Source organism: Rhinoderma darwinii (assembly GCF_050947455.1).
Source record: "Rhinoderma darwinii isolate aRhiDar2 chromosome 2 unlocalized genomic scaffold, aRhiDar2.hap1 SUPER_2_unloc_20, whole genome shotgun sequence".
NCBI classification, from domain to species: Eukaryota; Metazoa; Chordata; class Amphibia; order Anura; family Rhinodermatidae; genus Rhinoderma; species Rhinoderma darwinii.
Genome location: NW_027461686.1, coordinates 626,170 through 631,897, shown reverse-complemented (window position 1 = coordinate 631,897; position 5,728 = coordinate 626,170).

The following is a 5,728-nucleotide window of genomic DNA, read 5'->3' as shown; positions in this document are numbered from 1 at the left end:
CGTAAGAGGGGGGATACTGTAACGTCTGTGGTCACTGACCACGATCTCCTTCCATCCAGTCGACGCCCTTCTCTCCAGAGATGTCTGCACATGCGGCCGTCCTGTTCCACAGTGATCACCAGGGTGTGCTCGCAAGCTCAGTCCTGATTTAAAGAGCCAAAGCGCACACAGGTGGGAGATTGAGCTGATTTTTCCCAGTCCACCCTGGGCTATAAGAAGGGCTGTGCCCTGCCCTGCAACCCACCAGGTTGAGCTGAAGTTGTGATGTGCTGTGTACCACGCCTGTCCTGCTACACCACGCCTGGAGCCTGCCTGCTGCCTAGTCCCAGCCGAGCCTGTCTTGCTACTGTCTGAGCTACCACAGGTACACTATACGAACTATAGACTGTGACCCGTGTCCTGTTGGCCAGCTGCCATACCGTCAAGGCGGTACGGTCCAGTGGGTCCACATACCCAACGTGACAAAAGGCATGTAAACTGCCAACTACCATGACAGAAGCAAAAATTATTTTAATATTAAAAAAAGATAAGTGCTTAGTAAAGGTGGACTCATTAAGACCAAGCTCACTGTTAAATACAAGCGTTAAACTTTTTGCAAAAGTCTTGGCAATTAGATTGGCAAAAATAATCACAACGGTAATTCATGAGGATCAAAAAGGTTTTATTCCAGGCAGAACGGTGCGGCAAAGTGTCTGACGAGTGTTTGGTAATATTCAAGTGACATCTGGGTGGGATCCCCGCTCCATCCGGTCTTTTGTCGCAGTTAAAGCGTTCAACAGGGTGGAGTGGGGATACCTTTGGGCAGTGTTGAGGAAAATAGGATTTGGCTATTTTTTTATTGGATTTTTTAGATTACTATATACCGCTCCCAGAGCTAAAATCCGGGTCAATGGGAAGAATTCAGTGTTTTTTTCTTAAAGCGGGGTATGAGGCAAGGCTGTCCCCTCCCTCACCCTGTTATTTACCTTGGCGGTTGAACCCTTGGCCAATCTAGTCAGGACAGGCCAGTACATTGAGGGATTTGGTGCGGGGGAGAGAGAGGACAAAATTGGCCTCTACACGGATTACTTACTCCTGTTTGTGAAAGATCCAGAGGGTAAATTGCAGTATGTAATAGCCAAAATGCAGAAGTTTTTTTTTTTCTCTGGTCTTGAAATTAATTGGGCGAAAGCCACGTTGTTGTCCCTTCATAAAAGAAATGTAATACTACAAAATAAAATAAGTGATTTTACCCGGGTCAAACATTTTAATACCTAGGAGTTTAAATCTACAATAAGATAGAATATTTTGGGGCTCTTAACCTTACCTGTATGATAAAATAACTGGGGAAAAAACAAAAATTTGGTGTAAACTACTTATATCAAAAGCTGACAGAATTATTCTGATAAAAGCAGTTTATTACCTAAATTATTGTTTATTTTTGGAGTATGCCCAGTCGGGATCCATGATAAGCACTTCAAAATAATAATTATTATGTCCAATGAACTTATATGGGGGAGGAAAAGGGTTCGGATAAAATTAGACTTTTTATGCCTTCCAAAGACAAGTGGAGGTTTGGCATTCGCTGAGATCCGCTTGTATTTTTTAGCAGCCCAACTACTTTACATTAAGGAATGGAACAAGGATTTGCTGTGGGTTATGTCTAAGACCAAAGGTTAATACTCCAATTTTTTTTAAGTGTTAGAGTCAGGCCAATTACTATCCGGTGTACTAGCAATTGTGCCAACAGCCCGTCATCTACATGACTGTTGTACTCTCATGGGTAAAATTATAGGAAGGAAAAGTTCAATATAATTCTCGCCTTTATGGCATAATTCATGGTTCAAGCAGCTCAAGGATATCTCAGAGCATCCTCTCCTAAGACAAAAAGAAATAAGGCGTATACTAGACGTAGGGGAGGAGGGAAAAATTAAATCATGGCAGCAACTTTCTGCAGTTTTTGGTCTATCCTCAAAGGAAAGGTTCTCCTTTGCTCAATTAAAACCTGCCCTTAATCACTTGGACAATAAATTGCTCCTTTACAAGGATGTTACGAATGGCTTCTATTCAAGATTTGTCATCCAAGAAGTAGGGGTCAAGGCTCTAATATCTATAAAACATTGTTAGAGGTTAATTCAGATCAATTTCAATTTAGGAATATTGAAAAATGGGAAAATTATTTGAAATGTGTAGGCAAGTTAAAATGGGATATTATATATAAAAACATTAGTAGAGCCTCATTAAACAGGAATCACCAATTGATACAATTCAATATAGTTCAAAGACTTTATTACACTCCGGTGTTCCTGAACAGAATCTATTAAAAAAAAGTCATCTAACTGTCCCGGATGTATGGTAGTGAAGGCCGACTATTTGCACATCCTATGGTGCTGTCCGACAGTTATAACATTTTTGGTAGCAATTTCTAAAGAAATGTTGGACTGTCAGGAGGTGGATATTCTTTTCTCTCCCCAATTAGTATTACAGGGAGATGATTCTGCCTTAAATGTACCTAGACACTGGAAAAATGGTGTAATAAAGTTATTGTTTATCGCCAAACTTCAGATCATTAGAAAATGGATCTCTAACACTCCTAAGGCTGTAAAAGCATGGATCCATAATGTGAAAAAATCATAAGTTATGAAAAAATAAACAACAATAGTACCTCCTGGAGTAACCTTAAAAATTGCTACTGGGGTCAATGGTAGTGATCCTATTCCTGTGTAATTTCTAGTAATTTTCAAGTAGTCTGATTCTATGCCTTTCTAAAGGTGGATAAGGGCGGAGGGGCATTATGGGGGGTGGGGGGTTGTCAAGGGTTATGGTAAAAGTTTTAAAAGTAATTTTGTATTATAAAGTGTGTATTGCAATATTCTGTTAAAATTTATTCTATTCCTGTCAAATTTTTACACTGTGTTGAATAAAAATGTTCATTTAAAAAAAAGAAAAAGTTATATGAATTGTGTATCATTAAACATGTATTATGAATAATTAATAATGTATTATGTATCATGAATCTTGAATCATAAATCGTGTATCCTTAATCATTAATCACGAGTTATTGATCATGAATTATTAATCATGAATAATGTGTCATGAATCACTAATATTGTATTATGAATCATGTATTATGAATCAATAATCGTGAATCGTGAATCATGTATTATGAATCATGAATCATGAAACATTAATCATTAATTATGAATAATATATAATGAATCATTAAACATGAATCATTTAATCATGAATAATTAATCATGAATCATGTAACATGATTCATAATACATGATTCATGATAAATGATTCATGATTTATTATTCATAATACATGTTTAATGATTGATGATACATTATTCATAATTAATGATGATTCATGATTCATAATACATTATTCATGATTTCCGATTAATGATACATAATAAATGATTTATTATTAATTATTCATAATACATGATTCATGATACATTATTCATGATGAATAATTCATGATTAATAATTCATGATTTATGATTTAAGATGTATAATTCATGATTAATGATACATGATTTATGATTCATGATTTGATTTATGATTCATGATTCATGATAAATGATTCCAGTGGCGTAACTACCTCTATAGCAGCCGTAACGGCTGCTACGGGGCCCGCGGCATGAGGGGGCCCGAGTCGCCTGCCGGCACGGGCCCCCTCCATGGCCGGAGGCTTCGCTAGCTGCCGCTATGGCTGCTACAGCGCGACACCACTATACACTATGGCAGAGCAGGGAGGTATCTCCCCGCTCTGCCATTAAAGGGGTTGTTCCTACATAAGACATGTATCCACTATCCACAGGATAGGGGATACATGTGTGATCGCTGGCAGCGACAGGGAGAACGGGGGACCGAAAGTCCCCTGAAGTTCTCCATCACAAACCTCGGACTTCCGGGGTCTGTGTCAGCAGCTCCGTAGAAATGAATGGAGCGCCGGTCGCGCTTGTGCGCATGCGTGACCAGCGCTCCTTTCATTTTTATTGAGCTGTGCAGACTCCGGAAGTCAGAGGTTAGTCATGGAGAACTTCGAGGGACTTTCGGTCCCCCGTTCTCCTTATCAGTGCCAGCGATCACACATGTATCCCCTATCTTGTGGATAACCAGTAATCATGAATCATGCATCATAATTCATTAATCGTTTATCATGAATCATGTATCATGAGTTATTAATTTTTTTAATCATGAATCATTAACCCATTCCCGACATTTGCCTAATGGATATGTCATGGAATGCTAGTGCTTCCCGCATTTTTCCGTATCTATACGACAAATGCATGGCGCCGTCTCAGAAGCGGTGTCATCATCGCCGGATGTCAGCGGTGCATTACAGCTAACATCCAGCTGTAATGGCGGGGACCAAAATGAGCTTCGATCCCCACCATTAACCCCTTAAATGCAGCTAGCTGTCAAAAGCGAATTAAATTGCAGGGGTTCCAGTGATTGCAATGGCAACCGGAGGCCTAATACAGGCCTCTCGGTCTGCCTAGCACAGAAATCTTCCAGGCCCCGCCCAGAGGCGGAGCTTGAAAGGCTTTCGTAGCTGACGGCAAGATGGCGCTGGCTCTGGAGCTGAGCCGGCGTTATCAGCAGTGGATGTCAGCCGTATGTTACAGCTGACAATCCACCTGTAATGGCAGGAACTGGAGCTAGCTCCGATCCCTGCCATTAACCCCTTAGATGCAGCGATCGAAAGCGATCATTTATGTTTTCATTAGTACTATTTTGGGGTACATAGGACTTATAGATTAATTTTTATTTAATTTTTTATGGGGGGAATGGGAGAAAAGAGCGAATTTTGCCGTTGTTTTTTGAGGTTTTTTTGGACACCGTTCATCCGGCGGTTTAATTAATGTGTTCATTTTATTGGTCAAGTTGTTACGAACGCGGGGATACCATATACAGTGGAGGAAATAAGTGTTTGATCCCTCGCTGATTTTGTAAGTTTGCCCACTGTCAAAGTCATGAACAGTCTAGAATTTTTAGGCTAGGTTAATTTTACCAGTGAGAGATAGATTATATATATATAAAAAAAAAAAGAAAATCACATTATAAAAATTATATATATTTATTTGCATTGTGCACAGAGAAATAAGTATTTGATCCCTTTGGCAAACAAGACTTAATACTTGGTGGCAAAACCCTTGTTGGCAAGCACAACAGTCAGACATTTTTGGTAGTTGATGATAAGGTTTGCACACATGTTAGATGGAATTTTGGCCCACTCCTCTTTGCAGATCATCTGAGAATCATTAAGATTTCGAGGCTGTCGCTTGGCAACTCAGATCTTCAGCTCCCTCCATAAGTTTTCGATGGGATTAAGGTCTGGAGACTGGCTAGGCCACTCCATGACCTTAATGTGCTTCTTTTTGAGCCACTCCTTTGTTGCCTTGGCTGTATGTTTCGGGTCATTGTCGTGCTGGAAGACCCAGCCACGAGCCATTTTTAATGTCCTGGTGGAGGGAAGGAGGTTGTCACTCAGGATTTGACGGTACATGGCTCCATCCATTCTCCCATTGATGCGGTGAAGTAGTCCTGTGCCCTTAGCAGAGAAACACCCCCAAAACATAATGTTTCCACCTCCATGCTTGACAGTGGGGACGGTGTTCTTTGGGTCATAGGCAGCATTTCTTTTCCTCCAAACATGGCGAGTTTAGTTAATGCTAAAGAGCTCAATTTTAGTGTCATCTGACCACAGCACCTTCTCCCAATCACTCTTAGAATCA